The sequence below is a fragment of the Amborella trichopoda genome, chromosome 5 (genome assembly GCF_054954075.1).
Source record: "Amborella trichopoda isolate Santa Cruz 75 chromosome 5, AtrichopodaSantaCruz75HAP2 v2.0, whole genome shotgun sequence".
NCBI classification, from domain to species: domain Eukaryota; kingdom Viridiplantae; phylum Streptophyta; class Magnoliopsida; order Amborellales; family Amborellaceae; genus Amborella; species Amborella trichopoda.
The window spans coordinates 15,518,510-15,529,028 of record NC_142340.1 but is presented as its reverse complement, the minus strand read 5'-3'; the positions used below and the strand labels follow the sequence as shown (position 1 = coordinate 15,529,028).

Below are 10,519 nucleotides of genomic sequence, written 5' to 3'. Positions count from 1 at the left end.
CTACACCATACACCATAGTCTCCTATGGACTTTAGCCTACCCTATATTACTTAAGTTCTCATACACCATACCTTAACCCAACCTACCTAACCATACACCTAAGCCTTGGACCCTAGTATTGACCCACCAAGCCTAAGCCTCTCTCTCTGATGTGCACACAAGGAGACCAATGGATGCTCACCTAGGCTCAAGCTCATCCTAGGTCTACTCTCTATCTTCTCTCTCTCCCTTTCCCTCTCTCTCTCTCCTTTCTTTTCTCACTTTCCTTTCTCTCTTTCTTTTTTCTTTCTTTCATCTCTCTCTTCTCTCTTTTGTCTTTCTTTTTCTCTCCTCTCTTTCCTTCTCTCTCTTATCTCTCTCTATCTTTCTCTCTCTCTTTTTCAGACTTAGGGTCCGAACACTCCTTGCTTTTCCCCTCTCTCTTTCTCCTTTTCCCTCTCTCTCATGTCCAACTCTCTGGACCTGCACCTAAGGAGGGCCTAACATTCTCCATTCTTTTCTCCTCTCTCACTCATCTCCTCACCTCCTCCAACAACCCCTGTCCACCTACACATCCATCTGCACTATCACGTCCAACCTTCTCTACTCGCCCTATATTCTCACCTCTCTCATGCTTTACATGCCTCCCATCCATGCCTTACTCGACCTGAACACCTACACGTCCATCTACCCTCATCTCTCATCCACTCCATCTGCTCTTACACCTACATCTCCATCCGCGCCCTTACACCCACTCACGCCATCCGCCTCAATCATGGACACCCTTCACCAAGCCGCCCTCACCTTACACTCTCATTCGCCCTAACTCTCTTATCCTCTATCCACCCCTATACTCTGACACACTCTAATCTCCTATCCTCCATCATACTCAATAATATCTATCCGCCCCTACATCCCATCTTACCCTCTATCCGCCCCTATAACTTCATGCACCCTAGTCTCCCATCTGCCCTCATCATCATTAACGTCTATCCTCCCCTACATCCCCATTACCTCTATCTGCCCCTAGATCTTCACCTAACCTTCCATCCGCCCCTACAACCTCATTAACCTTCATCCACCCTTATCTCCCTATTATCTCTAACCACTTCTATGTCATCACCTTCCTTAACCGCCCTTATTTATATAACATCTCTAACTACCCCTATCTCTTGCATCTACCTCTTTCATTCTCTTCTCTCTAAATCACACTCTTTAATTCCTTTCTTGCTTTACTTTATTTTTCATTTTAAAATTCTTTTATCTCGCTCTCTTTGTTGGCTGCTTCTTTTATTTCCTTAGCACTCGATTTGGGGTCGTCCTGAGATAGTGTCTTAGGGTCCTAACTCTAGGTTTGCTACTCTAACTACCTTCTCGTACAACGAAGTCGGGTTATAAGAGAAACAGATTGTCTCACACTCAGTCACTAAGGTCGGGGTCATCTTGAGTTAGCTTTTTTTATAATTTTGACCCTTTCTCTACTCTAACCACCAGGTCACATAGTGCTTGGGTTGTGAGAGGCTTTCTTTCTTTCCATTTTCTTCTATCATTTGACCACTTTCAGGAGGCTCTTTGATTTAGTGTCATAGTTATTGGCTCAGTCCTATAACTATACCTTTCAAATCCTCTGGGAACCAAGGTTTTGAACTTGGTGCTTTATTTGTCGTCGGTAATACCTCTAAGGAGAGCTTATGCCGAGAGGCTGCCCAAATTTCTTTGGGTTGCCTCTTCTCTTCCTTCATTTTCTTCTCCTCCTTCCCACCTCTAAACTCTCATTCTCATTCTTTTCTTCTAACCTTCTCTTACTTCTCACCTCTATAAACCCTCTACCACCAAAACTAGAACCACTCACCCATAAAAAGGTATAACAGTGAGGAGTACATTTTGTTTGGATTCCATCAGCAGTTTGCAAGTCAGATTTTGAGGTAGAGTGTTGAGTTTCAAGAGGGGGGCCGTATCCAAATCGTGTTACTTGACAGTCGAGGGGCATTCGTTCATTGATCTAAGAGGGCAATAGCCCGAGCTCATCCCACAAACTCACAATCATGGTGAGGTAGGTGCTCGAGTCCATCTCCTTCTTTGGATTAAAATCCTCTCATAGTTGGACATACCTATCCGTACGTGACACATGAGCCGCACGTGTGCTCATGTAGGTCTAGCGGTTGATCAATCTGGGTCCCCGAGGGAGCCCGAGAGAGGAGGATCCAGACCCGACCAACCCTTACGACCTTAATAGCAGCAGTAAGGTAGGGTTCTCACTCATGGTGCAATATGAGTAGGGTTCTCACTGATGTTGAGTCATCATGATCCACCAAAATTTATAGACTCCCGCATGGAAGCCAAGGAGATACTCTATCAGGAATGAAGGATAATGATGATAATGTGTTGAGAAATGGAGACTTGGTGGTTATCTGTCTCATGATTTTTAGAATAAAAGGGTTCTTTTAAGAGCAATCCCATTTACCTGGTTGATAGGGATTGTCACACTTGATGAAAAGTTGAAGAGATTGTCACATACAATATACTAAAAGGGGCAATCTCAGTCATTGATGAAAATATAATTGAGGCAGTCCCATCTAATGTACCTATAGGGATGGTCTCATCCAATGAAGAAAACTTTTAGCAGCAGTCCCACCAAACTACTTGATAAGGGCACCTTCGTTTGATGATGATGATGATATAATAAGGGCAGTTTTTAAGGCCCACGTCTTATCTGAAGACTCCCAACATGCATCAAGGTCATCAACTCCCCAAGAGCAATACGAAGTTGCAAATGAAAACGATTACTAAAAAAGAGGTAAGGAAAACCCAAATATAACAAAGACTAGAACCTCTCTGCCACCTAGAGAAAGGATGATCGAGTTCTCATATGGACAAAGTGCCAAAACGGAAAAACACCACTGACTCTTCTTATTCTCCTTGTCCTTCTTCATCCTCTTCTTCTTCTTGTTGTCCTTCTTCATCCTCTTATTCTTCTCCTCCTCTTTCTTCTTCTTTCCAAAAGTTAAAAAAAAAAAAAAGGATATCTACCGAGCAAAATTTTTGAAAGGAACCCCAAGCGTTGAAAACAAGGCCACCAAGCTGAACACCTGAAAGAGATCCTGGGGGCAAAAAAAAGAAAAGAAATTAAAATAGAAAAAAGAAGTCTGTCAGGCTAAAAATCCAAAATGAACCCAAATCATTGAAAAAATGTCACCGAGCTGAACACCTGAAATGGCCCCCAAGGCGACAGAAAAAGGAAGTTCTGTCTCATTTCATTTCTTCTTCAATATCTCTAAAACTTATTATTCTCATATTCTCTTCCTAAGTCATAATAGTGTCAGAGAGCAAGGTAATATGAAGGCATCAATCCAAGTAAACCTGAAGAGCCTCGACTATTTGATCTTTAGAATGAGTGGTAATGGATGAATAAAACTGGAAGTCCAAGGAGATTCTAAACACTCAAGGCCAGTATCTCATATTATCCAAGACACCAGCTTGTTCGGAAACTTCAAAAAATATTCCCTTAGAGTTGTAGCACAAGAACCAATAATGGAAGAGGAGGAAGTAATCGATGACTCCTCGTCTTGAATGTCTCAAGCAATGGCTTGGCAAGATCATATTTGGAAAAAAAAAATAGAAGAGCTCCATGGTTGCATGTGCCTAAACTAACTACCAACCTGTTTTCACAATTCTCTCTTATATAAATTTTCTAGACACCTAGTTCTGTTTTAAAAAATCCTCTCTTTTTTCTCACAATTGCTAAAAATGTTTTCTAAAAAAAAGGAGTTGGACAACCCCTACATGTTGGTATCACTTTTCTGCCTTCTTTAAAAGTCTTGAAGGATGTACTAAAAGCTATAGAAAAACCTTAAGAAAGAACAACCCATAGGTTACCAAAAACCTCAATCCTGAACATGTGAACCCAAATAATTTATAATCAAAGGCCAATAGAAGTTCAATTAGCTAAAAGTTCATCATTACCATCATTTATCTCTTAAATTCAAAATTCCTATTCAATTGAAAAGCAGACCTAAAGGCTAAAGGTCTACAACCGAAGATGACTACACTGTTATCCTAGGTAGCAATGGAGTGACCTCAACAAGGAAAGTCACCGGCTCAAAGATAACAAGATTCTTATTGATTGTCACTTCGAATTCTTATTGTCGGAGACCTATCAACACCACTGCCTCAAAGATAGCCTAGTGTCAATTTGATATCTTATGGATCAAAAATATCCATCAGCATGCCACCTCCCCAAAGGGTATTGGTCATTCAAAAGGATAACCTCTCAATTTTTGTCTATCGTGTCTTAGATATGTACTTCTTTGCCAATCATTTGGTATCCCAAGTGATTGCTAAAGAGGGGTAACTACAAATACCCCCTCAAAGTTCTATCTAAAGAAATTCTTAAGAAACCCTGATGATGAACCTTATGTACCATAAAAAACTTGCTGAGCCATGGTCAACTTAGACCCAGTTTTATTGTCCTAAGACCTTTCAAAGTTATCCCCAGTTATAACAGACCTTGATAACTTTCCAATAGTCCAAGAATCACTCAAATCAGACTCACAGATCAAATGTTAGGACCTGGGGAAGTTCACCTTGTAAATTACCACGTGCCCTTGGGCCTGGATTGCATGCCACTTGGCGAATCGGGCCACGCACCCGGACACCCTTATCCCTTTGAAAAATAGGCTTTTTAAGTCAGTAAATATCATGAATATTCTGAAAAAAATCAAAATTTAAACTAAACTTAATCCAATAGAACTAGGGGATTAGAACAACAAATTTCAACCCTAACCATATGAAAACTATAAAGACCCCCCCTAAAATCCCATAAAATCACATAGAAAATATTGAAAAAACCTCCACAAATTCCATAGGCAATTCCTAGATATTTAGGAAGGTCATAGAAATTTTTAGATAAATAGGAACCTCTAGAAAATTAGGATAAATCGTAGAAAGCCTAAGAAAATAGGAAGTTCGTCAAAAAACCTCAATAAAAAAATTAAAAAATAAAATAAAATCTAGAACTCTATAAAATTAGAGAGTACTTCTAAAAAAATAGGAGAAAACCTTATAAAGCTTTAGGCTAGAGATCTCTAGCCCAGACCCTCTCAAAATTCCTCGTCCTAAGAACAAGTTCTCATAAGATCCAAATCAAAACCTTAGCGCCATGCCTCAAGATGGAAAAATAAGGCATCAAAAGGTGTTATATCAACTTTATGCTCTGCTACGGGCCCCATTTTCGTGTTCCTCATTTATTTGCTTTTTGTCTCTATTTTATTTTTATTTATTTATTTATTCCTTTTTTTTTCAATTTGATTTTATTTTTCTAGTTAGTTTTTTATTTATTAAATTTAGTTAAAACTTTGGAAGCTTTTTAACGTTTATTATACAAATTTTGATATGGCGCTACCAGTGGACTCAGAAAATGACCAGATCTATAATGTTTCCGAGCCCATAATTTGAGTGATTTCACTCTATTGATCTTTAAAATTAACTCATTCCACATAGTATTTAGATTAATCTCGTTCTGAGACCGGCGCAAATCTGAGAGTAAACAAATCTCCATTGAGTTTCGAGATGAGGCGTTACTTATTTCCATAAGACCTAGGCCTCATTTTAATCTTTTCCTTTAAAGTAGGGAAAAGTTTTATGCGAGTCAACATGGCCAAGAGCCCATTGACCTATAGACCTGATCGTGTTGTATAAAGGCGACCGACTAAAATTATGTTTAAAAATCTTTTAAAAAGTTTATTTTAAATTTTTAAAAATCTTTTCTGTTTTTTTTAATATTATGATTACCTTAGATCATCAATCCCTATAAATTAAAAAAAAAAAAAGCTCTAGCTTAAATTTAAACTTGAAAGGCCGGGGGCGCATATGTAGATATGAGTCGGCTGACTCTAAGATACCCCATCCTTTTAACTTGTGAACAAGTGGATGTGGGGGTGCTATGTTCCTCCATTTCCCAACAAAGTCTGCAAAACCAATCCCAAAGGAATTTCCTCCATTCCATTGCCATCACTTCTACTCCCCACTTTGCCGTAACAGATACCAACACCAGTTTGTATCAGCCTGGCTCAAAAGAAACGTCTCTCTCTCTCTCTCTCTCTCTCTCTCTCTCTCTCTCTTAGATTGATTCTAATGGCTTCCTTGGTTTGTCTCAGGCTCAACAAGTGGGATTGGAAAAGAAACAGCCCGCGTTCTAGCCCTAAGAGGGGCAAGGGTTATAATCCCTGCAAGGACTGTTGAGAGTGGCATCAAAGTGAGAGAGAGTCTTTTACAAGACAATCCAAATGCCAAGCTTGATGTAATGGAGATGGACTTGAGCCCCACGGACTCTGTCAAAGCCTTTGCACGTTCTTTCCTCAACACCAATTATCCCCTAAACGTCCTCATGTAATCGTCCTTTTTTTTTGATATAAACTTGATTGTCTTTCATTCTTTATCACAAACTTAAAATGGGTATTAATTTCTCACTCTTATGGCTTGGATTGTGCAGAAACAATGCTGGGATCATGGCATGCCCTTACCAGCTCTCCAAGGATGGAATAGAGTTGCAGTTTGCCACTAACCATTTAGGTGAAGTGTCTTCTCTTCAATTAATAAATCTATTTAATAAAAAAAATTTGGATTTTCTGTTAAAGAATGAAGTGGCAAGAAAATTATACAGGTAAGGATACACTCTAATACATGGATCATCACAGTCAAGTTAATGGTGAGCTAGACAGTGGGACTCAGCCGGGGAAGGCTGCCAATGGAGAGGACTGCGGGCTTCCGGGCCAGTCCTGTATTTTTGGCGGCTAGGGCCCAGTTTCGGGCTACTTTCAGTCTCTGGGCCGGACCAGAGCGAATGTCAGCCATCATTTTGGGTGGGCCAGCCCCAGAAAAGGCCCGTTTTAACTTTAGTGATGGCCCGGCCAATAAGGCCTGACCCTGCCCATTTAGCTTTATTATTATTATTTTTTTTTTAAATCTTCACTCTTCAAGCTATTCGTAGGGAAAGGTTTATATAGAGATGAGGCTCTAAACCATCTAATTAGAGCCTACCAAAAAAATTTCATTAAAAGAGTTTGTTTTTATTCCCAAGTATCTTCAAATTGATCATCTCCACATAAAGATGGATGGACATGAGAAAACAATGGATTTAAAGTTTTGGAAATAGTAAATTTTGTAATGTACTTTTGGACAGTCAATTTTTTAGATTTTTATAGATTTTTCGATGTACATTATTTTTTAAGCTTTAAACTTTATAAATAAAGATAAAAATATATTTTAAGAGTATCACAAAGATTTTCAATATTGAAACCATATTTCTCGATACTATTTGAGTGTGTGCTCTAATTTGATTGTTTAGAGCCTAGGCTCTATACAAACTGCACCTTATTTGTAGTAAGCAAAAATAAAATAAAAATTAATACATGCTAGTTTTTTTAAAAAAAATTAAATCCACTATCTCTCTAAAAATCCAATCTCTCTCTAAAACTCATTCTCTCTATGTAAAAACCCAATACCTCATTTTCTCTCTAAAAATTTAATCTTTCAAAAAACCTAATATCTCTCTACAAAAACTTCAATATCTTTTTTTATCTCTAAAATCTTATTTTCTCTCTTTGAAAATCCAATCTCTCTATCTCTCTGACAACCCATTCTCTCTCTAAATTCAATCTCTTTTTCACCCTCTAAAAACCCATTCTCTCTAAATTCAATCTCTTTTTATCTCTCTAAAAACTTATTCTCTATCTAGAAATCCAATCTCCATTTTTCTCTTCAGAAACAATCTCTCTAAAACCCCAATCTCTCCCAACCTCTTTCTCTCTCTAAAAAACACTTTAACCCGAACAACGCAGGCTAATTCCAATTCTCTCTCTTAGTTTCCTTTGTACAAAAAAAAAAACAAGCTTTCTTCCTCTCCCTCTCTAACTCTACCTTCACCCAAATAAAAAAAGCTCTCTCAAAGTTTACCTTCCCCCAAAATACCTTGAGTGCGCAACCTAACCCTCTCTCTCTAAACCCAAACTTTCATTCTCGCCTAGCCTCTGCTCTCTCTCGCCTCTTTGCTCTCTCTTTCTAAACCCTATCTCTCTCCTCTCTCACCTGGCTCTCTCTCTTTCCTCTTTGCTCTCAGTGACAGCCCCTTCTCTCTCTCAGTGACAAAACCCATTGATTCAAAGGCTACAAAAGAAGAAGTATCCTCTGGTATAACAAATAGAACGGCAAGGCCCCTGCTCATTGTGCTTCTTCTCAGGCTTCCTCATCAGATTGCAAGCACCATCTTGAGATTCAAAAAGCTCTTATAGATTGAGATATTAGAGATTTGATATTGAACTATTAGACATGAGGCTTTGGAGTTCGTTCTCTCCCACTCCGACAACTTGTTCTCTCCCTCTCTCTTCTCTCTCTCATCAGGTAATTCCAGTTTTAATGGCTAAGAAGGATTTACAGCAAGGACCCAAGTTTTGTTTCTAGGGAGAGGCTATTACCCACGTTGGTTTTTCAAGAGGTTATGACCCACATTGGATTTTATAGAGAGAGGTTCAAGGGGATGTAATGCTTCGTGTATGGAGAGATAACCAATAGACTAAGAGGATGGGTCAATGAGGAAGAGAGTAGAGCAAAGATGGGTAGAGAGAGACACGGGTTTTCAAGCGGGCCAGGCCCAATATGCCTAACGAGCGCCTTTGAACTGTTTTGCCCTTTAAGAAGAGTCATTGTAGGCGAGAGAAACGTTAAAAAAACAAAAGGAAAAAAAAAGGTCCGCCCAGGCCCAGTGGGCCTTCCCATTCCGGGCTGGGGTCTATGCATACTTTTTCGGGTCGTACTGGGCGGCCTGGTTTTGTATAAGAATTTTCACAAGGTCTAAGCTTTCCAGGCTCTGGTTCAGACCGAGCTGTTGGTAGCCCTACACTCAGGCAGGTAGGGGGTGGAGATTGGGTTGACCAAATAGGTTCCAGTTCTCGGTCCAAATGATTTGGGCCCAAGCTAGGTTGTCCGTTTCTGAGTCCGTCATGGACCCTACGGGGTTGGTTCATATCAAAGTAAGTATAAAGAACATAAACCATAGGGAAAATTATGTAAATATCCATTTTAGTTTTTGTTATTACCAAAATAATGAATACTTTCCACTAATATTTTAAAAATCGGAGAGTCGAATCGGACTCGCCCGGTTCGACTCGGGAACCGGCACAGCCCGTGCCGGTTCCAATACAAAACCGGAAACTGCCCGTTCTAAAGAAGAACCGCCGTGGTTCCAATCCGGTTCAGCCCGGTTCCCTCCCTGCAAGCGTGCGACGCGCACGTGCACGCTTGCGAGGTTACCCCAATATTTCTACACAAACATTGTAATTTATATTACATAGGTATTTATATACCAAAGTGGAATACCCATCTTTCGATGTAGGATAATTCCCAAACATCATTAAATGAAAAGGGAATTTAAATATATTCTATTAATCATCAAGTTATAACTACATATGGTGAGGTGGTGTGGTGGTTAAGACCATTGCTTCTTCATGTGACCTCTCAAGGTCGAGTCCCCCTGTGGGCATTATTGTTTTGTGTCCCTGTGGGCATTATTGTTTTGTGTTGTATAGTTTTTGTTGTATATATTGTATAAATATTTTTGTAAATAATATAAAAAGAATAAAAAAATGAAAAATAAAAAAGTTAATTTTTTGTATAGCAGTTAATTTTTGTTGTATATAGTGGTATAATTATTTTTTAAAATAATATGAAAGGCATAAAAAAATAAACCTAAAAAGTTTATTCTATTTGAAATCTCCATCTTTCTACTAACAATCTCTTTCACTAAATTTATTATAGAAACCTAAAAAAATAATTTTTCGAAAAATTGAAGTGTTATTTCCAAAATTTGTACGCATTTTATTAATTTTTACTTTGATAACCAAATCTGTTATTTTATTTATTAATTTTTACATTATAAATCATGTAATGTATTATATTTCTTACATTTGTCAATAATACATTGTAAATTAGATAATATTATAAAATATTTTTAATTTTTTATTATTTGCCTAATAAAATAATTATAAAATATAAACTAATAATTATAATTTCAGTATATAATATTACAATTAGTTAGGTTTTAATAATTTTGGATTATAGTTAGTTAGGCTGTAATAATTTGGATTTTTTTAGCGGATTAGGGTTTTTCGCCAAAACGAGATTTTAATGGCTATTCTTTCATTGATTAGTCTACTCTTTATAATAGTCCATGTAGAATTATATATTTTATATATGATAATTCTATTATTTTTCTTTTATGTGATGCAAATTTAATAGTTAACATAAGTTTATACAGGGAAAGAGCATCTGAATATTCACAAATTGATAAAAAAAATGAAAGTTAATAATGTAGTACCTTCATTTCTTATTGGATTCCTAAAAAACAATATTTATAATGAATTTGAATAATTTTTTCGGATTTTTTTGAAACTTTAATCTGACCGATTCAGCCGATTCTCGATCCGGATAGCCGATTCGCCGATCCAGATCGGTTTTGGAGATGCCCGATCCGGGTCACCGATCCGCT

The 10,519-nt window shown here is 38.0% G+C and overlaps 1 long non-coding RNA gene across 6 annotated transcripts in view; it reads left to right on the top strand.

Annotated features, from left to right (window-relative positions):
- The first annotated feature begins 5,893 nt into the window (after positions 1-5,893).
- The window catches only part of LOC148781985 (uncharacterized), a 43,121-nt gene continuing 38,495 nt past the window's right edge, over positions 5,894-10,519 (top strand). For 2 of the 6 annotated variants that reach the window (XR_016056705.1, XR_016056706.1), the window contains exons 1-3: positions 5,901-6,058; positions 6,135-6,366; positions 6,470-6,549. This is a non-coding gene — a long non-coding RNA (uncharacterized LOC148781985). Of the gene's footprint in view, positions 6,059-6,134; positions 6,367-6,469; positions 6,550-6,640; positions 7,382-8,095; positions 8,413-10,519 lie in introns of those variants that run through there. The other 4 variants (XR_016056707.1, XR_016056708.1, XR_016056704.1 and 1 more) reach the window with 4 other exon arrangements.